The 24,317-nt window shown below is 44.7% G+C and overlaps 1 protein-coding gene across 1 annotated transcript in view; it reads left to right on the top strand.

The window, feature by feature from the left end:
• Nt5dc3 (5'-nucleotidase domain containing 3) overlaps positions 1 to 24,317 on the top strand; it is a 57,351-nt gene that overhangs the window by 1,516 nt on the left and 31,518 nt on the right. The window lies entirely within an intron of this gene.

Raw genomic sequence — 24,317 nt, 5'->3', positions numbered from 1 at the left:
TTTAGTGCCAGGTATAGAACCCAGGAGGGTTTAACCACTGAGCCACATCCCCAGTTTTTTTTTTTTTTTTCTTTTTAAAAGTATTTTATTTAGAGACAGGGTCTTGCTAAGTTGCTGAGGCTGACCTTGAACTTGTGATCCTCCTGCTTCAGCCTCCCGAGCGGCTGGGATACAGGCGTGCATCACCATTCTCAGCTCCACAGGTTATTCTTACTGGTGTGTGTGTGTAATAGTTTGTCACAGGTAGGTTTGTGTCTCCACCATCACAGTCAAGGTACAGAACAGTTCACAAGTATCCTTTCTATTGTCCTTATAACCGCATCCACCTCCCTCCTGATGCTGCCTTGTCCCCAGCCCCTGGAGCATTATCTGTTCTCCATTTCTGAAGTTTTGTCACTTCAAAAATTTCATTTAGATGGAATCATCCGAGTGATTGATTGCCTTTTTTTTTTTTTTTTTCACTGAATATAATCCCCACAATTTCTTTTTGGTACCGGGGATTGAGCCCAGGGACTCTTAACCAGGGACTCTTATATAAAATAAAATAAATATTTTATTCATAATAAAATATTATAAAATAAAATAAATAAAATAAAATAAATATTTTATTTAGAGACAGGATCTCACTGAATTACTTAGGGCTTCGCTAAGTTTCTCAGGCTGGCTTTGAACTTGTGATCCTCTTGCCTCAGCCTCCTGAGCTGCTAGGATTACGGGTGTGCCCCACTGTGCCTGGCAGTCCCCTCAGTTTTATCCAAGCCGTCGTGTGTATTGTGGCAATGGCATGCTCCTTTTTATTGCTGAGTAGTAGTTCATGCTCTGTGTGTACCATAGTTTAACCATTTGTTTAAGCACAGTGAACCGTTTAATCATAGGTTGCTTGTCCAAAGGACATCTGGCTTGTACCCAGTCTGTGGCAGTATAAATAGAGCAATCGTAAATATTGTGCAGGGATTTTTGTTTGAATGTACATTTTTCATTTCTCTAAGTGCCCAAGAGTACTGGGTTGAATAATAGTTGCAGCTTTAGTTTTATAAGAACAAGGTTTGCTGCCTGTTGCCTGTGAGAACTGAAGAGGTCGTGAAGCTCCAGTTTCTTCATCTGTAATAGGGTCTGGTGAGGAACAAATTCGTCCGTCTGAGGAGGGTGTTTAGAGTAGTGCCTGGTGCGTGTGGCAGCTGAAGCATTGGCTGATAAAGATCAGCACTGGACCAGAGTTTGGGCTTTGGTGTGATGATCCACGGGGGTGTTGGAGCGTGACAGCCTGAGTTACTTTCTTCCCTGACATTAGCGTCTTCAGCTGCATTGAGGAGGTAGCAGGTGGGGGGTTTCAGCGTGGGCCTGGCACCCATCAGGTGCTCAGTGGATAGTCATTGTTATTAAATGACTGTCTGTCATAGACACAGATGGAAGTGGGTAATTTAGCTCTGGATTCTAGTGTTCTTTGGCTGAGGACAGTGCCATAGCTAGCTGTGACCTTGAATAAGTCACTTAATCTCTCTGGGCTTCGGTTTCTCTGTAAAACGAGGCCACTGGACTGAATACTAAGTTTCTTCAAGTATTACAAGTGTGCGTTGTACCCCATCCTGTCTTCAGGTCCCCAGCACCTACACACATGGTTCCTGTCTTATCCCTGACAACTCAGGGCCTTGAAATTGGCTTTTCCTTCTTCACACTGTCTGGGGCTGTACCATGCCTGCCCTCCTCCAGCTGAAGTCTGCATGGACATACATGCCCAGCTTGAGTCCATTCAGCTAGCATTTATCAGCAGCCGGCAGTGGATTTAAAGGCTGTTGACTGACGTTTGGGCAAGTCAGAGAGGGAGGGGCCCCAGTGGCTGAGCACCTGCCCGTGCCAAGTGGTAGACCAGTGTTGGATGAGTGTGAGTCTGTAAACAGATGAGTGACAGCCAGGGCTCCAGGCTCTGTCACTGAAGCAGGAAAGTGCTTCACAATGCAGGAAATGCTTCCCTGCTTCCCGAAGCTGACCCCTGAGTTGTGTCTTCAAGGAAGAAGAGATCAGAGCAACACGGATATTCATATAGACATCCATACAGAAACGTACCGATCCGTTTTCCCCCCAAGTTACAAGAGGACAAAACAATTTTATTTTCTCACTTCCTCATTCTGACAAAAGAATTTTATTTACTCACTGTCTGGGCATTGCGTCTCTTCCCTTAAGCCACACAATCAGTTCAGGTGTCTTCCTTTGGCGGAGTTCCAGAAGGAAGCCTGCTCAGGCAAGGGCTGCTTTTTCCTTTTCATTTTAACCTCTTTCTCTCCTATTCTCCTGTTTATCCATTTAAAAGATTTTTAAAAAATAACTTTATTTTTTAGCATAGTCTGGATTTACAGGTGAATTGTGGTTTCTGTAAGCGCTGTGCCCCCTTTACTGTGGTGTGGATGTCCCCACACCAATTTTGATACATTACCCATACTTTACTCAGATTCTCTGTTTTTACGTGGTGTCCTTTTTCTGTTCTAGGATCACATCCAGGACGGCACGCTTCATTTAATTGTCATGTCCCCTTCGGCTCTTTGGGCTAGTTAATGATCTTGACAGTTTTAAGGAGGATTGGTCACACACTGTAAAGAATCCCTCAGTTGGAATTTCTTCCTGTTTCGACTTTTTCTTTCTTTCTTTTTTTTTTTGGTACTAGGAATTGAACCCAGTGCCACTGTACCACTAAGAGTGCCCACTCTGCCCCAGCCCTTTTTATTTTGAGACACGCTCTCACTAAGCTGCCCAGGCTGGCCTTGACTGGAGCTTCTCCCACCTCAGCCTCCCAAGTGGCTGGAATTACAGCATGTGCCATGCCTGGCCCCTGTTTTGATTTTACCTTGAGACTTTCTGAAGTGTAATGTTTATGTGAAGATGTTTATGCATGTTTCAAACGCAGCCCAAATGAAAGGTTCTTTGTATTTTAGGAAAGGAAATTACTTTATAGCCTTTAGCAAAAGTGGTAGATGCTGCAATAGAACAGTGGTTTTCAGTGGGACACAGAAGGGGCAGTTTCGCGACCTCCTCACCCCAGAGGATATTTGGTGACATCTGGAGACCTTTTAGTTTGTCACAACTGAGGGAGGGGTGTGGTGGCTGCCAGCTTCTGGTGGGTAGATGTTGGGGGTGCTGCTAAACATCCGATGTGTGTAGGAGAATGTCCTGGAACAGATTTATCTGGCTGCAGATGTCACCAACGGTGCCAAGGTTGAGGAACCATGTTCTAAAGTGACAAGTTCTAAGAAATTGCTGGGTGCCTAAAATTTAAAAGGCTAAATATATTTGTGGGTAGTTCGTTATTTGCTCTTGTGCTGTATGTGTGCATGGTTGTCTTCCTCCTCCTCTTCCTCTTCCTCCTTTTCTTTCTCCTCTTCCTCTTCCACTATAACCACCGCCACCACCACCACTGGGGGTTGGACCGATGGGCGCTCCACCACTGAGCCACATCACCAGGCCTTTTTACTTTTTATTTTGAGACAGGGTCTCATTAAATATCTTAGGGTCTCACTAGGTTGCTGAGCCTGGCCTCCAACTTGCAGTCCTCCTGCTTTAGCCTCCTGAGTCGCTGGGATTACAGATGTGTGCTGCTGTGCCGGTGCCTATGTGTGTTCTTCGAGCGTGATCCCTGGTCTTACATGTGTGCCTGTCAGATAGCTAGCCTGGCTTCCATGTGTACAGAACGGAAGCGTTCCTGCTCCTCCGAGAGGGACTGCTTCAGCTTTATATTTGGATAGTTTATTTTTTTTTTAAATTTTAGAAATAATCTCAGAGACTGCACTCTTTAGAATATTTGACTGATTGCCTGAGGCTATGGCATGTATTAAACTGTGGAAAAAAGTTTGGCAATTAAAAGTGTGGAGTTTTGGCTTTTATAAGGCGTTGAAGGATTTCAAAGTTCTGGGTTGAGAGTGTTTAATATTCAATAAAAATTATGTATCTAGTGAGGACACAGTGATGGAAAGGCATCATATATAAAATAAACATGAAACACAAGGGTAATAATATGTAACATAAATAATGGTAGTAAGCATAAATTTCTCAAGAACTGCAGTGGACTAATGAGGTACTCTTGGGGTAATTTGAAAATCCAACCAGTATTTTCACAGACTGTATTCCACCATCTTCTGAGAAATGTAGTTAAAGAAAAGCAGAAACTGTACATTAAAGTTCCATTACAGTTGGTCTTCTCAGCATCAGTTTTAGGGTAGTGGCTCTTCAAGAGGGAGAATGCGGATAAATGTAATCATGGAGCCCCTTTTTTGAGGTATTAAATCTGTTTTGAGGTTCTAAAGAATATACTTGGGAAGTTCTAATACGTCAACAAGAATGGATGTTAGTAGTGCTGGAAGATGCTTAATTGCACAATTAGAAATATGCTTCTGTGCCACAGGGACGCAGGGTAATGGGTCAGCACCCTGGGAGAATCTGGAGAAAGCTGTGTCTCTGTCTCTAGAAGAATAGGCACATTTGCACTATCACACACAACGCTTTCACACACTATTTTGCACATGATTTCAGTGTGGGGGGGGCAGACAATTTCTCCTGGTGCCAAGGAGCGCCCCCGTGAAGGCCCTCCCTGTGCAGTGTGAAGGACTGAGGGGTGCTGGCATGCTGTGCCGACAGAACTCAGCTGGAGACTGTCTTCTAGATTAAAAATTGTACCTAATATCAAGAAGCCTGCCTCGGCAGAGTGTCAGTCCATCTGTGACCTGCCTGGCTGCCGAGGGTCATGGTTTTCTGAAACTGCCATGGAGAGGGCCGGGTGATCACCAGTTGAAATGTGGAATTCATTTTCTTCTTTACACTATCCAGGATTTATGCCCTAGTGAAAGATGAATCGAAGGGAGGTAAAATGTAAAAAGGAGATTAAAGGGTATTTCTGTTGTCACCCTTTGAAGAAGAATTAAAAAAAAATCTAATGGTTCACATTGGGATCATCCGGAGAGTTTGTTTAAAAATGAAGATTCTGAGCCCTGACCTTGGAGATTCTGCTTCATCAGGTTTGGGACAGGACCCGGGAATCTGTTTTTACAGACTGGATTTAGAAACGAGTCCTTTGTTGAACTCTTAAAAATGTCTGGAAACAGGTCCTCTACCCTTCAAAAGTTTTCTCTGGAACTTTGACTTCCAGCAGTCTGGCAAACTAGCTAATCCAAAAACCTTTTTACATGCTGAAAAAAATTCAAAGGACCTTCTTTTAAATGCATAACTGAACTTTGAGATGCTGGAGAGAAAATCCAGGGACTAAGGAAGAAGAGGGGGCTGAAGGCAGAATGGGGAGCAGCGCCTTGGAGCTGCTGGCAGCCGGTTGTGTGGGGCTTTCCCGGGTCTGCTGTTGGCAGGGAAGACTCAGCCTTGGGCTCACTCACACACGCTGTTTGAGATGCTCTTGTAAATCTGGTGGCCACAAAGTGTTTCCTTCTATGCAGGGAGACAATAGGGACCTTTGTCTCTCTTGGCTTTTGCTCTAGATTTTTTTTTTTTTTTTTTTTTCCTGGAGTGATGTTTGTGGAAGTCTCCCATGACCTTGTAATCGTAAACTAGTCCTCCCACAGGTTTGAGGTTGAATTTATTGTGCTTATGGTGTTATAGTTTGGGTATGAGGTGTCCCCCTGAAAGTTCCTGTGTTAATGCAGGAATGTTCTGAGATGAAATAATTAGATTGCGAGAGCTGCAAATGAATCATTCACCCTAGTTTGAATGAACTGACTGGCTGTTAACTGTGGGCAGGTGGCTGTGGCCGGAGGAGGTGGGTCACTTCTTAGGGCGTCTCCTGGAGGGGTGCATCTTCCCTGTTTTCCCTTTCCCTTTCCTCTCTCTGCTTCCTGACCGCCTTCAGCGGAGCAAGGATTGCTGCCTCATCCCAGGCCCAGAGCAATGGAGTCCACTGACCGTGAACTGACACCTCTGAAACCGTGGACCCCAAAATTAAAGTTTTCTTCCTCTAAGTAGTTTTTGTCAGGTATTTTGGTCACAGCAACAAAAAGATGACTTAAACATTTGGTTTAGTAATGCCAAACAGAGAAATTAACTAAAAATGAGTGATTATGACCTGGGACTCTTGGTAGAAACAAATACAAACTCACCCTGAATGACAGACCTTAAACTCAGGTGCTCAGGATTCTCCAGATTACAGCCATCGGAAATGAGCTCACAATCCAAAATTTAAAAATGCGCGGATAAACCATCATAAATGAGAATCAGGTGGATTAGCGAACAGCAGAATTAGTATGAGTAGGTCTTCAAAAATTGGAGTTATTGGGGCTGGAGTTGTGGCTCGGTGGTAGAACGCTTGCCTAGCATGTGTGAGGCACTGGGTTTGATCCTTAGTACCACATATAAACAAATGAATAAAATGTCGATCAACATCTAAAAAATATTTTTAAAAAATTGGAGCTATTAGGTGGTAATGATTGTATATAGTGGCATCTGATAACATTTAAAACTGTTGGAGAAATGAAAGGCAAGATTGAAAATGTAAGCAAGGATTATGAGAACTACTGAAATGATCAGGCAGATTTTCTGAAAGAATCAAATAGACTCTCTAAAAATTAAAATTTTAATTTTTGAAATAAACAAATGCAGTGGAATGATTTTGTTTATTTATTTATGGTACTGGAAATTGAACCTGTGGCCTATCACATGCCAGGCAAGTATTCTACCACTGAGCCACTTTCCCAGCCCAGTGGAATGATTTCAACTAGGAGATTAGACAAAGGCGAAGAAAGAATGAGTTGAAAGATAAATCTGAGAAAATTGCCCTGCATATGACAGGCAAAGAGATGGAGATGGATATTATGAACGCAGTTTACTGAATAGTAGAAGGAGATGAGTAATGTGAAATTGGAGTTTCAGTAGGAGATAGAGAGGGAAATGGGAGAGAGGAATAATTGCTAAGACTTTTCTAGATCTAATGAAAGAATCCTCAGATTTTGGAAACACAACAAATCTCAAACTGGGCTTGTAAGAAGTAATACATCTAAAAAACAAAGAGAAGATCCTAGAAGCATCCAGAAGACAGACCCAAAAGCACAGTAGTTGAATATAGACCATGGAGCAAGAATATCTGGGTTCACATTCTGACTTCATAATGTACAAGCTATGTGACTTCTGTGGACCTCAATTTCCTTCTATATAAAATGTGGATAATAATATTACCTGTTTTCCAGGATTGTTAGGTTTAAACGAGTCAATATATGTTGAGTTCTTAAAACTGTACCTAGCACATAGTGAACCCCATGAAAGTGTCAGTGGCTGTTAGTATTACTGCTACGAAGGAGTGAGAGACTACAGATAGCAGACTTTTGAACAGCTGTAGTGGAAACTTCAAGACAGAAGAATTACTTCTAAGTGATGAGAGAAGAATGTCAATTTAGAATTCTGTGCCCATCTAAATCATCATTTAAGAATGAGAGTAAGGAAATTTTTAGATAAAACTCAAGGTTTACCCCCAAAAGAACTCAATAAAGCAACTTCTGAAAGATGAGCAGGTTGAACATCTTTAACCTGAAAATCCATAATCTGAAATACTCCAAAATCTGAAACTTGTTGAGCTTATGCAACATGAAACCTCAAGTGGAAAATTCCATACCTGACCTCATGTAATGGGTCACAGTCAAAACTGCACACTACAAATAATGCATAAAATTACCTTTAGCCTCTGTGTGCAAGGTATATCTGAAACATAAGTGGATTTCACGTGCAGGCTTGGTTCCCATCCCCAAGATACTCGTTATGATGTATGTGTTTATATTCTAAAATCTGAAAAAAATTCTGGTCCAAGTATTTCAGATGAGGGATTCTCAACCTGGAAATGTATCGTGGTGGTGGAGGGGAGTTATCCCCAAATCAGTGTCTAAGATGCAAAAGAAAATGGAGAACAAAGAAATTGGTAGATATGCAGTAAATCTAAACAAATGTTGACAACACAGAAATCAGCCCAAAACAGGACAGGGGAGTAGGTCAGAGAAACAACAGAAGCAAAAAATAGCACAAAATATGATGGTGAAGTAATTCCAAAAATACCAGTCATCTTGATAAGCTTAGATGAAGATGGACTGTCAGCAGATACAAGAAGCGAAGTCCAGCTGGATACTGCTTGTAAGAAATACATCCTAAACAAAGGTAGAAAGGTTGGAATTAATAAAATGGGAAAATGCCAAAGGAAACCCCTGAGTTAGCAGTGTCAGGCAAATATTGAAATGGTATTATAAGAGGAAATACTGTTAACTACAGGAAGCACTGCAAACTACAGTTCGAGGGCCTGTCAGTACTAGCCTGTTGTCTCTTTTTGCATATGCAGCTCTTTTGAAGTACAGCCTCTCCCCCTCTCTCTCTCTCTCTCTCTCTCTCTCTCTCTCTCTCTCTCTCTCTCTCTCTCTCTCTCTCCCCTTCTCCCTCTCTCCCTCTCCCTCTCCCCCTCTTCCTCTCTCCCTCTCTCCCTTTCTCCCTCACTCTCCCTCTCTCCCCCTCTCTCCTCCCCCTTCTTCCTCCCTCCCTCTGTCTCTTTCTCCCTCTCTCTCTTTCTTTTTCTTTTTCTTTCCTTTCCTTTCCTTTCAAGGCGGACTCCTTTGTGCTATGACATCAGAGTTGAGTATGCAGTGGAGACTGACCTGCAGAGCCCAAGATGTTTACTAACTGGCCCCTTAGGCTGATTTCTAAACTAGAATTGCATTTATACACCAGCAGCAAATAGGGAAGTATGCTGTCTCACAAGAACAATGTCAGGTTGAAAAAAAGTTGCAGACATATATCAGTTATAAAAGGTTTAAAAACACATAAAAATACTGTAAGTTACTTGTAGGGATATGTATGTGCATTGTAAAACTCTAAGGTAGGAGAGTGGGAAACAGAAAATTGAGGGTTGTGTGAGGTCTGAGACAGGAGACTGGTTATTCAAAATTGAGGGCCAACCCATGAATCTAGAAACATTCCCTAAAAAAACCCAGCCTGATCCATCAGTTGCTTGCTCTCTGCACTATCTTAACTATAACATGCACTTTAAAAAGTAGTAAAATATGATCATTTTCTTCTTGGCACTTTTTGGGGGGTTAGGGGGAATTGAACCCTGGGGTGCTTTACCTCAAAGCCACATCCCCAACCCTTTTTCTTTTTTGAGACAGGATCTTGCTTAGGGCCTCACTGAGTTGCTGAGGCTGGTCTTGACCTTGTATAATCCTCCTGCCTCAGCCTCTTGAGTTGCAGGATTACTGACTTGTGCCGCTGCACCCACAGAGGCACTTTGGAATAATGCATGACAGGCTCGCGAGTGCTGGAGGAAACGGTTTCCTCCAGTGCTTCCTGGAGGGTTTTATTTCCTAGCTGGCTGGGGGATGTGGGTATTGTTTGTATTGCCTTTGTACCTTTCTTTCTGTCTTACAAATAGCATGATGTGTTCTTTAGTCCTTTATTTAGGCAGATGATGTTCATGATCCTGTGGCCATAAGGAAAAGCAGCAGTAGAAGGGCTTAAGGGAGGACGTTACTGCATGATGGTGTTCATTCTCAGATAGGAAGGAGTGCCTACACAGGAGCGATCCCTAGACTCTGGCGAGTGCAGAGGGCCCTGGAAGTCGTGGGGTCCTCTGCTGGAAGAAGGAGCCCCTTTGCCCACAGCCCTGGTTAGTGGCCAGCTGGGATCTGTGAGTTCATCATGGGATCACAAGGCCACCAACTTTATTCACAAGGCTGAGCGGAGTTCTTCTAATTCCCCCCTTATGTCTGTCGTGGTTGCTCCGGTGTAAGATGGCAGCCAGGCGTCATCACTGTGACCCTCTGACTTCAGTACTGTGGCATTTCCTCTTGGCAGGCAGTCTAGCCTGTCCGCATGGTTCTGACCGCAGGGAGCCAGTGTGGTCTGACTGGTTCAGAGTGGAGGGAAGCCGCCGGCTCCGCCCTGGTGAGCATCCTCCTCCTCAGGACATCAGCGTGGTGAGTTCCTGTCACGGTTGTGGCCAGCATAGTCCTGACCCGGCTTCCTAATTTGAGAAGGTGGCTTTGAGAGAAAGGACAATAGAACAGAAAAAAGTAAAAGACTTTACAAAATGTCTTCATGATTTCCCATGCGTTAAAACCACACGTTCAGCTGGTGGAAGAAGAGCCGCCTTCCTCGGCTACTGCGGTGGCCTGTCAGGCTTTGGCCGGGCCTGGGAGAGGCCGGGCTTAGTTCGCTTTAAAGCCCCGAGTTGCATAGTTCAGGTAGGGAAGCGGGGCCTTGCTGATTGATCAGGCTGGGTCTTACAGAGAATTTTTCTAGTTTAAAGAGTTGGTTCTTAACTTTGAGAAACTCCCCTCCTTTAGTTTCCTGAGTTGTCCCCCCTCTACTCCCTTGGTACTGGGGATGGAACTCAGGGTTGCTTAACCACTGAGCCACATCCCCAATTCTTTTTATTTTGATTTTGAGACAGGGTCTTGCTAAGTTGCTTAGGGCCTTGCTAAATTGCTGAGACTGGCCTCAAACTGTGATCCTCCTTCCTCAGCCTCCTGAGCCACTAGGATCACAGGCATATGTCATGCCTGATTTAACAAATATTTGTGAGTACTATCTGTGTTCTGATTACTTAAGCTGAAATAGCAAGGTAGGCACAGCTAAGGTGGCAGTTTTCAGTCCTTATCCCTTATGTCCTCAGAACTTTTCTCTTTGAATTTTTTTTTTTTTTAGTTGCAGATGGACAGAATACTTATGTTATTTATTTATTTTTATGTGGTGCTGAGGATCAAACCCCGTTCCTCATGCATGCTAGGCGAGTACTCTTCCACTGAACCACAACCCAGCCCCCTCAGTACTTTTTTGTACACTTTTAAGTCCTAAAGTTTCCAGAATTTTTGTTTATATGGATTATATTGATGACTATATTTAGAAATTGAAATAGAAATTTAGACAATATGTACATACTGATTTATTTATAATAACAATAACCATAATATGATTAATTAATACCTCTTATAATTAATACCTCTTAACCATAAATGGCTTACATTTTTATGGAAAATGGCTATTTTCCAGAATAAATATGTGTAGGTGAAGGTCATGTTAGTGCGCACTGCCGTGGTGTTTGGATTAATAGAAGAGAGCGGGACTGGCGGCCAGTTCTGTGTTTGGTCTGTCGCAGCCTCTGGGAGGCTCAGCTGTGTGCTGAGAGTGAAGGAGCCCCGAGACTTATGTGTTAAGTTCCCACTGCTCTGCTAACAAGTCGCCACAGATTTAGTGACTTAGAACAACACAGATTTACCGGCCTTGAGTTCTGGGCGGGTCTCCTGGGCCTTCCCTTCTGGGGGAGAATGCTGCCTTGCCCTTTTCAGCTTCTAGAGGCTTCCAGCGTTCTCCACCGCCCTTCCGTTGTCACAGCCAGCAGCAGTGGCTGCCCGAGCCTTCCTCACGTCTCCTCTCCCACCCGAGTCCTCTGCCTTTTCCCCACATAAGGACCCTTGTGATTGCAGTTGGCCCACCGGGGTAGTCAGGGTGCTGTCTTCAGGTTAAGGTCACGGATCCACAGCCTCAGTTCCCCCTGCTGTTCAGGAAGTCCCGAGTTTTAGGGACTAGGGCGGGGAGCACTTTGGAGAGCCATTACTCTGCCTGTGGGTTATGAGAAGAGTTTTGACCTCAGATCCCCCGAAAGGGAGCCAGTGTGGTCTGACTGGTTCAGAGTGGAGGGAAGCCGCCGGCTCCGCCCTGGTGAGCATCCTCCTCCTCAGGACATCAGCGTGGTGAGTTCCTGTCACGGTTGTGGCCAGCATAATCCTGACCCTGCTTCCTAATTTGAGAAGGTGGCTTTGAGAGAAAGGACAATAGAACAGAAAACGGGTGGGTGAATAGAACGGGTGGGGGTGTTCCTGGATTATGCCAGTCACTACTGATCTAGGAAAGGCCCCTGCTGGGCTCCTGAACAGGAAGGAGGGCCTGACACTCGTGAGCACCCAGGTGCACCAGGTGTTGCACATGCGGTATAGTTTGGTTGCTGTGTGACTTGGGCCCTGTGGCTTTTCCTCTCGGCCTCATCTTCCTCTTCTGAGATTGGCGATGGCAGTATTTGCTCATGGCGCTCCAGTGGTGTCCATTGAGGCGATGGCCAAGAAGTCCCCAGTGGTGGCATGTGGAGGCACTGACATTTACTCCTTTCTGCTTCCTCTGTAGTCCAGCGAGACGGTCTCCATAGGTTGCCAAGTGTTTGCTCTTCTGAGAGGGCTCAGTTTTCTTTCTCTAAGAAAATTTTCTCTTGAAGCTAAATGTTCCTTCGTTTTGAGCAGTTTTTTTTTTTTTATTAAACAATGTAAGATGAGATTGTTTAAAGCCATTATTATATTTAATTGTATGAGGTTTTATTTTTGGAACTTTAGTGTAATGGACTTCAGGGGAGTAGTGAGAATCACAGGTGTTACTTGCAGGGTAATAAGGTATAATTTTAACTTTGGGTGGGAGTAGTATAAATGTCATGTGCATTATTAATTTTTCAGATGACTAATTCTGTTTGTCATGATTGCTTTTCCCTGGGGATGATGCAAACTATGTACCCTAATGGAAAAATGAAAGTTTCTTTTTAAATTAATAGAAGCAATAAAAACAATTTTGGAATCGCCTCTTCCTCCTGGGGCATGGCTGGCCTTTGCGGACGTCCTCTCTCTCTGGTCGGCGTGGTATTTTTTTGTTGATCTCCTCTGCTGCCTGTGATGTTACTCATCTCAGAGCCTGTGCTTTATGATTTATTTGTAATCCCCGTATGGAGCCCTGTGCAGTGTCTCCTAACGGGGTGTCTGATAGGTGCTTATGGAAAACACTTTGTGGGTTCAGTAAGTGGGAAAACCAGATTGCAAAAGTGCTACTTGCTGTATGATCCCATTTATATAAAATTGTAGAAGGTGCAAATGAATCTGATCAAAAGGTCAGTAGTGGCCCAGGATTGGCAGGGGCAGAAGGAAGGAGGGCTAAAATGTAAAGGGGTGTGAGAAGAGGTCAGGTGGGCTCGTTGTCTTCCCGCGATGCTGGCTTCTCGGGCTTGTAGGTACGTGTCATACCTCATCAGTCTCATCGGGCGTTTAGGGATGTATCGTACCCTGTCACACTGGATGCTTCATATGCAATTTTTTCCAGGTCATTTGTACCCCAATAAAGCTATAAAATTAGAACAAATAGAGGAAGGATTCTTGTTTAGTCTGGCTCGAGGCAGGTGCCCAGCCCAGGAGGAGGGGCCCTCAGAGGGCTCATCCTGAGTCAGATGTTCTTCCCTGGACCATCCCTGTGCCTGGTGAGCCATGTCCCAGGAGAACTGGGGATTGGTGTGCTTAGAGGTGGGAAGGGTCATTTTTTGAAAGGGTTGAGGTGTGCTGGCAGGTGGCCTTATAAATGTTCACTTTCATTGTGGAAAAAAAAATACCTTGGTACTTTGTTTAATCTTGGCACATAATTGTATATTTCTGGGATACAGTGTGATATTTCGATTCATGTGTAAAAAATGTGTAAATTCATGTGTAAAAAATCAGAGTAGTCAATATATCACCTCAAAAATTATCATTTCTTTGTGATGAGAACATTCAAAATCCTTTCTGCTAGCTATTTTGAAATATCCAGATACTTCAGATTAAGGGCTTGGCACATGCTAGGCAAGTGCTCTGCCACTGAACTATATCCCCAGCCCTTTTTAAAATTTTAATTTGAGGTAGGGTCTCTCTCAGTTGTTTAGTCTGGCCTCAAACCTGCAATCCTTCTGTCTCAGCCTCCCAGGCAGCTGGGATTACAGGCATGTGCACTGTGCTGACTCTCCAGTAAATCATTGTTAGCTGTAATCCCCCTACTGTGCAGTGGAGCGCTAGACATGCCCCTTTCTGAGTGTGATTCTGCACCAGGTAACCCACCTCTTCTTTCCCCCCACCCTAAAAATGATTTATGACCGAATGGTGATGGGAGAAACTGGAGATATTTGAAAAAGCAGTTTCCGCTAAACATATTTTTATTTAAATTTCTGAGGTCTGCTAGGAGTGCACTCATGAACTGTCTCAGCGTCAGCCACACTTTCTATTCAGCTCTGACTCTCTACCTGTAACTGACCATTAGCCGAAAGGATGTTAAATAGAGCCAGCTATGACCAGGAGCACTCGCTGGCACTAGACAGCACCCCGAAGCTTAAACAGATGCGAAACGTGCATCGTGGTCACGTTGTTCCCGACTTAGTGATGAGGGCAAATTCAGTTTTCAGACAAGCATTAGTAGCAGATCTGACTGCTGCCGCCTGTGCCCGAGCCCAGCCTGGCTGGAGGGCGTTAGTTGGAGCGTGGTCAGGTCGCTCAAGGAGGTTTTTTTTTTTTTTTTTTTTTTTTTGTATTTTCACTGGCAGTTACAGATACAAAGTTTAAAGCTTTGAACTTTGGGTGCCAGACCACGAGTTCACTCCTACCCGAGACAGTTCAGCAGAGGGAGCGCGGCTTCGGCTCCGCCCGGGAAGGGCTCGCGTGCCGTCTGTACGCCTACTTTGAAAAGTCATGTTGAAACCTTGCTGTTTTCAGCGTGTGCGTGATAAAGGACTTTGAAGCCATGTTAAATAAATATGGAATAATAAAATATTTGGAATATTTACGAATCCTTATGAAATATGAATATTGTAAAATATAAACAGGAGTTGAAATTTGGTCAATTTAGGGGGAAAAAAATCCAGACTGCCCTTGACTTCTGATGGTTTGCCTTACCTCCTTTTGACTTTAGGATGATGTGAAAGTCAGGTACAGGGTAGAAACCGTATTTTGCATTTTTTTTTTTTTAATTTTTTAATTTTTTTTATTTTTTATTTATTTTTTATTGTAAACAAATGGGATACATGTTGTTTCTCTGTCTGTACATGGCGTAAAGGCATACCATTTGTGTAATCATTCATTCTGCCATTTTTTCCCCTCCCCCCCACCCCTCCCACCCCTCCCCTCCATCTATATAGTCCTTCCTTCCTCCATTCCTGCCCCCCTCCCTAAACCCAACTCCAACCCCAACACTAACCCTTCCCACCCCCCATTATGTGTCATCATCCACTTATTAGCGATATCATTCTTCCTTTGGTTTTTTGAGATTGGCTTATCTCACTTAGCATGATATTCTCCAGTTTCATCCATTTGCCTGCAAATGCCATAATTTTATCATTCTTTATGGCTGAGTAATATTCCATTGTATATATATACCACATTTTCTTTATCCATTCATCAATTGAAGGACATCTAGGTTGGTTCCACAATCTGGCTATTGTGAACTGAGCAGCTATGAACATTGATGTGGCTGTATCTCTGTAATATGCTGATTTTAAGTCCTTTGGGTATAGGCCAAGGAGTGGGATAGCTGGGTCAAATGGTGGTTCCATTCCAAGTTTTCTAAGGAATCTCCACACTGCTTTCCAGAGTGGCTGCACTAATTTGCAGCCCCACCAGCAATGTAAGAGTGTACCTTTCTCCCCACATCCTCGCCAACACCTGTTGTTGGTTGTATTCTTGATAATCGCCATTCTAATTGGGGTAAGATGGAATCTTAGGGTGGTTTTGATTTGCATTTCTCTAATTACTAGAGATGTTGAACATTTTTCCATATGTTTTTTGATTGCTTGTATATCTTCTTCTGTGAAGTGTCTATTCATTTCTTTAGCCCATTTGTCGATTGGATTACTTGCATTCTTGGTGTAGAGTTTTTTGAGTTCTTTATAGATTCTGGAGATTAGCGCTCTATCTGAAGTATGATTGGCAAAGATTTTCTCCCACTCTGTAGGCTCTTTCTTCGCATTGCTGATAGTTTCCTTTGCTGAGAGAAAGCTTTTTAGTTTGAATCTATCCCAGTTATTAATTCTTGCTTTTATTTCTTGTGCTATGGGAGTCCTGTTGAGGAAGTCTGGTCCTAAGCCGACATGTTGAAGCTCTGGACCTACTTTTTCTTCTATAAGATGCAAGGTCTCTGGTCTGATTCCGAGATCCTTAATCCATTTTGAGTTTAGTTTTGTGCATGGTGAGAGATATGGGTTTAGTTTCATTCTGTTGCATATGGATTTCCAATTTTCCCAGCACCATTTGTTGAAGAGGCTATCTTTTCTCCATTGCATATTTTTGGCCCCTTTGTCTAGTATGAGGAAATTGTATTTATTTGGGTTTGTGTCCGTGTCCTCTATTCTGTACCATTGATCCACCTTTCTATTTTGCGTATTTTGCATTTTGATCTTTTCCCAGTCTAGCAGTGTGGAGTATGATGGTCTCAGGATGCTGAGCAGCAGCAGTGACCGTAGCTCCCGTCAGCCCCCTCTACGGCGCACCGTGTCCCCTCGCACTGTGTATCGAGTAGGCCTTGTGTCAGGGGAGTTTGCCCGCCGCAGGTTAACGTGAGGGGTCTCAGCACGTTCAAGGCCGTCTGGGCAGGTTAGGTGTATGGACACACTTTCTGCTAAGATGTTTTCAGTTCATGTGGACATTATCCTATCACAAGTTAAGCTGTATCTGTAGTTAAATCTCTGTTGTTGGTTTCTGGACAAAAGTATATTACAAACAAAGCAACGTGACCTTGAGCTGTTCACATCCCCGCGTCCTCCTCTGTAAGATGGGCGTATGATGACTAGCGTCTCCTGTTCGGTGAGGGCCGAGTGCAGTGTCTCTTCTGGCACCTGGTCTGTGTGGTTGCAGACCATGTAATTTTGAGCCGCTGGAGTAACTCACTGGCCCCTCTTGTAGCATCTGTGGAAAGCTTGGTGTGGCTTGTGGGACAATGGAGACTTCCCTCTGGAATTCTGTGGGAAAAAAGTTGTCTGTCTTCCTTTCCGCCCTGCTTCTGTTTCTTCTTCCAGGACCTTCTGATCTGTATTCTTTTCTAGGAAAACAGCTTAAAGTCTATTTTTACCAAAAGTTAAAATCATAGCTACATAACAAATGCAGATATTCATAAAGTTAAATCATAAATTTAAATAAGGAAAAATGTCACCTTCGCATATCTGGGATTATAGTTTGCCTTAAAAAGTTGAGCCCAGGGGTTTCCCAGTGGATTTTGGCTTCTGTGTTTGATACATTCTTAACACATTTTGGTTCCTGCGTTTGAACATCTGAGATGACCTTGTCCCCCCCACACTTTTTGCATTATTAATAACACTGTAAGAAAGTCTTTGCTGCGACCAGTGTGGTCAAACTCTCAGTTCCAGCAACGGGTGAAGGGGGCTTAAAAAAATACTCACAAGAACACATTTTGAAGATGAAGCTGGGATCAGGTGGAGCTCTGCTCTCTGATGGAGATGCAGATCTAAAGAGTTAGGCCAGCAATCTTTATTTATATATGTCTCATTGTCAGGTTAAAGACTATGCAAGCTTTAGTATTCAGGAAAGTTACGGAAACCAGGACATCTATGTAGCTTTTCTGCAGTAGCAGTCCACAGTTGCAAAGTGCAGTGTTAGGAGCTTTGTGTAGCTCTCAAGAAAGTCCATTGTTTAAAGTTACTGTAAAGTGGGCAGCAACAGGAGAAACTGAGCTGGTGAAACATTGTGGTTGTCTAGCATGAGAATTCCTTCCTTCTCGGGAGCTGTGTGCCTGAGGCCAAGGTCAGAGCTGATAGGATTCTTGCACAGAGCCTCCTTGGGCAGGGCATTGCCGCAGCAGCTAAGCATCCTGTGCCCCTGCACAGAGACATTCCCAGGCACCAGGCAGCCACAGCCATGATGTCATCAGAGGCCCCCAGTCTCAGTCACTGCTCTCCCATCCTCTGTCATGGCTCTTCACATTGGTCTATACATCTTTATCCATGTCTCTGGATATTTCCTTAGCATAGATTCTTGGAAGGAGAGTTACTGGGTCAGAGGGCATGGATATTTTTGAGACTCTAGGTGCTTCATGCCAAGCTGCTTTCCAGAAAGTGTGCACTGCCCTGATTTATACCCTTGCTGGCCAGGAGCCAGGTGCCCAGATCCTGCATGGTGCCAATCTGGGTCCTGTCATCAGGAGGAACCCCAAACGACACAGAGGAAAGAACATTTCGCTAAGGAGCGCACGCTGGTTATAGAAAAGCGTACATGAAATAGTGGAGGCATTTGGGAGCCCCCTCTTCAGAAAGAGCTACTGTTCACTGGCTCTGGTTGTCTTAATTTGCTTGATTTTTTTTTTTGAAAATAAAAATAGGTTGAACATTTATTAGCCATTTAATTTATTTTGTATGGATTTTAAAAAATACGAACAATATTAGTCCTTTGTGCTGTTTCTTTTATTTTTTTGTCAGATCCCTTTCTCCAAATGTCTGTTTTTGGATTCACAGACGTTTAAAAATTTTAAATTGTAGATCTATCAGTACTTTCATGATTGACTCTATTACCTTTTTTTTTATATTAGAAAGTTATGTTCTGGATCAGAGATAAATAGTAATCTATCTTTTTGAGCCTTTTTAATGTTAATCCTTTTTTTAACTCTTTGATTCACGTGGGCTTGTTTTGTAGCCCACGGGGAGGGAGAGTCCTGTGTGGCATTCTTTCCATGAGCTGGCTAGTGTTTGGACACGGAATGTAAGACTCTGGGTGTGTTTGACTGGAGTTGGTAGCAGCGATAGTGTATGTTGGGGGACACAGGCCAGTAGATCACCCATCTTGTTGAAAATAAGGCATGTGAAAAATTTAGGATCGAGATATGGATTAAGGTGTAATGGGGAATGTCCTTGGTGCCACATTGTGAAGCTGAAATGTGTAGTCAGTAAGAATTTTGAATGGCTGAATATTCTTAAAATGAACTTTTACGTAGGACTCCTTTGGCTGCTAGCAATAGACAACACCATTCAAACTGATTTAACTGAGCTAAATAAATAAAAGAGCTGGGCATGGTAGTGTAGGCCTGTGACCCCAGCAACTTGATAGGCTGAGTCAGGAGAATCACAGATGTGAGGCCAGCCTCAGCAAGTTAGGCCTAAGCAACCTGGCAAGATCCTGTCTCAAAATAACAAAAGAAGTAAAAAGGGCTGGGGATGTAGCTCAGTGGTTAAGCTCCCCTGGTTACTCCCCATCCCGCAGCAAAACTATGAAAAAGAAGTTTCGTGGACTCAGGTTATTGCAAAAATTGAGAGGATGTGCTCACTCCTAGCATGACTTGATCCCGGAGTTCAGATGATGTCAGGGGGTGGGTTTCCCTCTGTCTCTTGACCTTTCTATTGGTATCTTTTTCAGATTCTTGGGAGTGGCCGCTCACAACTCCAGATTTGTGTCCTTTTAGGTCTGAGTTTGGAAGAAGAGTATTTCTTCCTCATAGAGATCCCTTATAGATCTAGAAATTGATTCTGTCACTTTGGTTGCCAGGAATGTGTGAAGATGGCTGCTAGAGGGCTCCTCAGCCTGCCCCAAGCTAATCAGTGTTGGTAGGGGAATGCTGGGCCTGGGCCACCTGCTGTCCTCCTGGTGGCAGGCATGGAACCACACTGAGACCATCAGTGTTGGGGGTGAGGGGCATCTCAAAGGAATTCAGGGTATTGGAAGAATGGAAGGCACAGTCAGGTTAGGCTGGGTTATGCTGCAGTGACAAGCAACACCACATCTCAGTGGCTTACTACAGACAGCTGTAACCAGAGTTCACTTGTCACTCATGCAGGGTCTGCAGGGGGTCCTGGCAACTCTCCAGGGCAGCCAGCCTGCATGGTTAGCCTTCCAGCTTCTTCCTCTTGTAGTTTCCATATCACATGTGTTTATGTGCTGCTTAGGAAGTGACACATGTCACTCATCACCTCAGCCCATGATCTGTTGACCAGAGCTAGGTGTGGGAAGGTGGGGAGAGGGGAGGGAGATTAGTCACCCTCTCCATACTTGGGCAGAGGGGCCAACTGGACGGAGTGCGCCTGAGATGGAGCAGCCACACTGGGTGAGCACATGTGACCAGGACCCACAGCACTGCTTATCACAGGCAGCCTTGGGGGGCCTCAGTTTATTACCCCCTCCTTCTTACCTTCCTCTGATGCCTCCTGGAACAACACTGTGAGGAAGTAATGCATCTGGTCGGCTTGAGAGCTCTCCAGGCTGTGTCCCCAAGGGCGAATGAGAGCTGCCCTTCTGAAGACACCAGGAATCTCCCTTGTCACGACTCAGGCCATGTGTTTCTGCTTGGCACTGTCCCCACACACTGCTCTGTGACAGATGGTGCTGGGCTTAAGGGAGAGTCATTCAGCATTCCTGAACACTAAGGAGGTTACTGGCAAAAGTTTTACTTCCCAAGCGCAGATCCTGCACAGTTTGAAAGTTTCTTTGAGTTGGGGGAAGATGTCTGCCCCTCTACCTAAGTTCTGATTCATCCGTTTTCTCTTCCTGTCAGTAGTGAAGATAGGATTCAGGCAAAGGGTGGTATTCTGAGGTGTCCTTAAAAAGGCAAAACAGAGAGATGGTGTCGCTGCTGTGAGAAAGCCAAGTGACGGCCCTTCAGAAACATTAAAAATAGAATTAGCACGTGATCCCACAGTCCCACTTCTGGGTAAAGTCCAGAAGGATTGTGAAAGTGGGTCGTGGAAGGGTCCTTGCACACACGCGCTCGTGGCTGCATTGTTCGCATGGCAGCAGCGACCCGTGTCCACTGATGGGTGAGTGGATGAGCAGAACCTGGTGCGCACGTCCAGGGCGATGTCACTCAGCCTCAGAGGAGGAAATGCCGACGCACCTTCACGGCAGGTGAACCTTGAAGGTGTCACGCAAGGTGTGGCTCCAGGGCCATCATGTACTGGGGTAGCCAGGTTCTTAGATGGAGAGGACGACAGTGGCTTCGGGGAGAGGCAGGGAGGGTCACTATTTAATGGGTACAAAGGTTCAGTTTTGCAAGATGGAGAGAGTTCTGGAGGTGGCTGGTGGGAATGATAGCACAGCACTGAGTGTACCTAATGTCACTGAAGGTAACTTAAACATGGTTACAGCAGTAAATATGTATATTTTACTACAATAATAAAAATCCCCCAAACTCTAATCTAAACAGAAAACACGAGCGCTTTTCCTACAGACAGACACACGGCCTTGGAGTGCTCTTGGAACCGAGTTCTGGTCAGAGCCAGGCGGAGCAGCTCTCCCCATGTCTCTGCACCAATCGCAGAGCCTTGTTGTCACCATCCATCACATTACAAAAGGAATCCGCTTCCTAAATTTGAAAGCACTGTTTCTGCTCTGGGCAAGAGCTGGCCAGCCTGCGTTTGCTTCCCGCCCTGAGGCAGGGACCTCTCTTCCTGGAGCCCGGGTTCTTTCCTTTGCCTTGTCATTATTCATGTGCGCTCCCAGCTCTGTTTTGGTGATGTTTTCAGGGCGCGCTGAGCTTCCGTGCCAGCTCCTGATGCTGCTCTTCGTGCCTGTCTTGGGGACAGTGTCCGCCTGAGGGACACTGCCTCAGCGTTCCTTGCCAGTGGGGAGTCCCCGCGCAGCCTCCAGGGTGTCCTGGCCGTGAGGATTTTCCAGCATGGCCTTCCCTTGAGACCTTCCTTCGCGTAGTCTTCTCGGGCGTGGGAGCGCAGGTCCACTTTCTTGCCAACACTGTTTCTAAATATAAATGTTAATTAAAACCGGCTGTTAGAATGTCCCTTGCAAAGGTTGTTCGTGAAAGTGGAGCTTTTGGTCACTCCGTAAGTGATCCTGCATCACTGACTCACACTTCATATGGATGATGCTGTGTGGTCACATTCAGAGGATAGCACGTCTGCAGCGCCCAGGGATTACGTAAGGCGGAAGCTCTTCAGCATTGGCACCGAGGAGCTCCCCTTCCTGGGGCTAGTTCTCGAGCACTGCCTGCCTTCAGGTCTGTCAAAATGTGTCTCTGCTTCCTCAAGTCTGAGTTCTTTGAAAATGAAAACAAAAAACAAAAGCCAAGGTTATTGTCTCACTGCTTTTGACAAAAGAAGCGAACGAAGAAGTGGAATTGTCGGGGAATGTGGACTGGGTTTTCTGTAGACCCTCACATTGTAGATTGTCAGCCTGAGTGAAATGAGTTCATGCATTTACCTTCTGTGGCCCAGCGAGTCTGTGTGGGTACATAAAGCCTTGGCTTCAAGTAGGTGTCGTGTGGGAACCTAACTGGGGGTCGGGAACAGACTTCTGGGGACAAACTCTAAAATTTTTGCAGAATCTTCATTTTTCTAGGGAGAGGATTCCATAGCTTCTGTTAGGTTTTTCAAAGCTGTCCTTGTCCCCAAACTGTTAAGGAGCCTTGTGAAATGTTCAGGATATCTCACTGTGGTGGGACCATGTCCTAACTGGGGCCTTGGTCCCCTGGTTGGGGCTGTCGCTGTGAGAGAGTAGTGCACACAGAGTATCCCAAGTGGGTCTTTAGAGCAGACGTAGATACCATGGCCATTCAGAGTCAGAAAGACATGAGCAGAAAGGAAAGGGGTCGCTCAGAACTGATGGTCTGTCATGGGGTGCAGTGGCGCACACCTGTAATCCCAGTGGCTCGGGAGGCTGAGGCAGGAGCATCGCAAGTTCAAGGCCAGCCTTGTAACCTAGCAAGACCCTGTCTAAAAATAAAATGTAAAAAGGGCCGGGTATGTGGCTCGGTGGAAAGGTGCCCTGGGTTCAATCCCCAGTACTGAAAAGAAACAAACAAAACCCCCAGAAATGATGGGCTGACTCCATTTTATTTTAGAATTAATGCGCCCTTCACCATGCGGCTAGGTTCCCAGGCGCCGAGGGAGGGAGTGAAGAATGTAGATTCTGGAGCCAGACATTCCAGGTTCAGGTTCCAGGCCTGCCACTTGGTGGTTGTGTATACTTTACCAAATTCTGTCATTCCTGCGTGCCTGTGGCGTGCTCATATGTAAAAAGAGATTGGCTCGTCTTTGCCTGTGAGGTTGCTGAACAGGTCGAATGAGGTGATTGATTGCCTGTGGTGCATGGTAGGTACCTTTTGAAACACCTGCCACTAGCCAGGCACAGGGGTCCACGCCTGTAGCCGCAGCTCCTCTGAGGCTGGAGCGTCACATGAGCCGAGGAGCTCTAGCCAGCCCAGGCAACATAGTGGAACCCCTTCTTGGAAAAGATACTGGCTTCTGCTGGAGCTGGCTGTTTGTCCTTAGGAATGTCAGGAGTGGGGAAATACAGACTGGTCAATCTGTGTGTGTGTGTGTGTGTGTGTGTGTGTGTGTTAGCTGTGTAACCCCTGCCTCCAAAAAGACTCTTGCCTTTACATTTGTTTACTTGTGAGCTATTTCAAGCAAATTTTGATGGCTGCATAAACATCATAGGAGGTGAAAAAATACTATCATATATCCTTTTAGCAAAATGGGACAGTTTTTGTTTTTGTTACAAAATAAACACATGAAATTCTTCCTCTTATTTGAGTACCTACTTAGTGATTTCATGGATAAGAATTAGCACATTTTCTTTTTTTTTTTCTTTTTTTTTTTTTTTTAATATGTTGTTCTGTCTTTGATCCCGATTTCACGGAGGATATGCTCCTGGGAGCCTCACTCACGGTCTGAGATTTCACCTACGTAGTCAATTTTGCCATCACCCCTGAACTCTAGAGAACGGCTCTCTGCCTCCCTGAAGTCACATGTGACTTTTCTCATAACTGTGAAGTGGCTCCTGGCTCAGCCCACTTGCTATTGCTTTTTAATTTAATTTTTTGCTATTTTTGTTGGGAAAAATCACAAAATCTCCTCTGTGTTCCATGAAAGCTATAAACACGACTGCAAAGACCTCTTTTACACCGTCTTGGAAATGACTCAGTGAGAGCTGAAGGGTGATGTGGTGCTGGCTTACCTCACTGTAGCTCCATCTTAGGGATCACCTGACACTTTTTTGTTTCTTTCTTTTTTGTGTGTGTGTGCTAGATCAAACCCAGGGCTGAGCACGTGCTCCACCACTGAGCTACTGTGAGCTACAGCCCAATGTCTTAGGTTTTTAAACGTGTCCGTTGAACTCAGGGAGATAACAAGGTAGGATGAATTCTTGGAAGATCTCCAAGAAGAAATAAAAGTCAAGAAATAGCAATTCCCACAAATAGATAGGACTCCTACAGAAAGAAACTAATTGGGTGCAGTGGACCCTGCTGTTTTAGTGGGGACACTCATGCTTCCAGTAAACCGGGGGAAGGAAGTAATCTGAAAGGCAGGGCAAGGTGGTCATGATGCTCATTGCTAGCATATGATTATTAAATAGGAAAAAAGTCATAGGTGAGTTACGTACGGCACAGCAGCGTGCCAAGGTCTCCATGGTTCAGAGCTTATGAGAATAGGGTCAAGGTAACCTTCAAGTTTAGAGACTATAATACAAACCAGTGTACACAGTGTGAGGTCAGCTGTGTAAAAATATATCCAAATATTGGTAGCGACTCCTTAAAATATTTTTTCCCTTGGGTGGTGAGAGATGTAAATTTTAAATGTCATTATCTCTACT

This window comes from Sciurus carolinensis, chromosome 4, assembly GCF_902686445.1.
Source record: "Sciurus carolinensis chromosome 4, mSciCar1.2, whole genome shotgun sequence".
NCBI lineage: Eukaryota > Metazoa > Chordata > Mammalia > Rodentia > Sciuridae > Sciurus > Sciurus carolinensis.
This window is presented reverse-complemented; position numbering and strand designations above follow the sequence as displayed.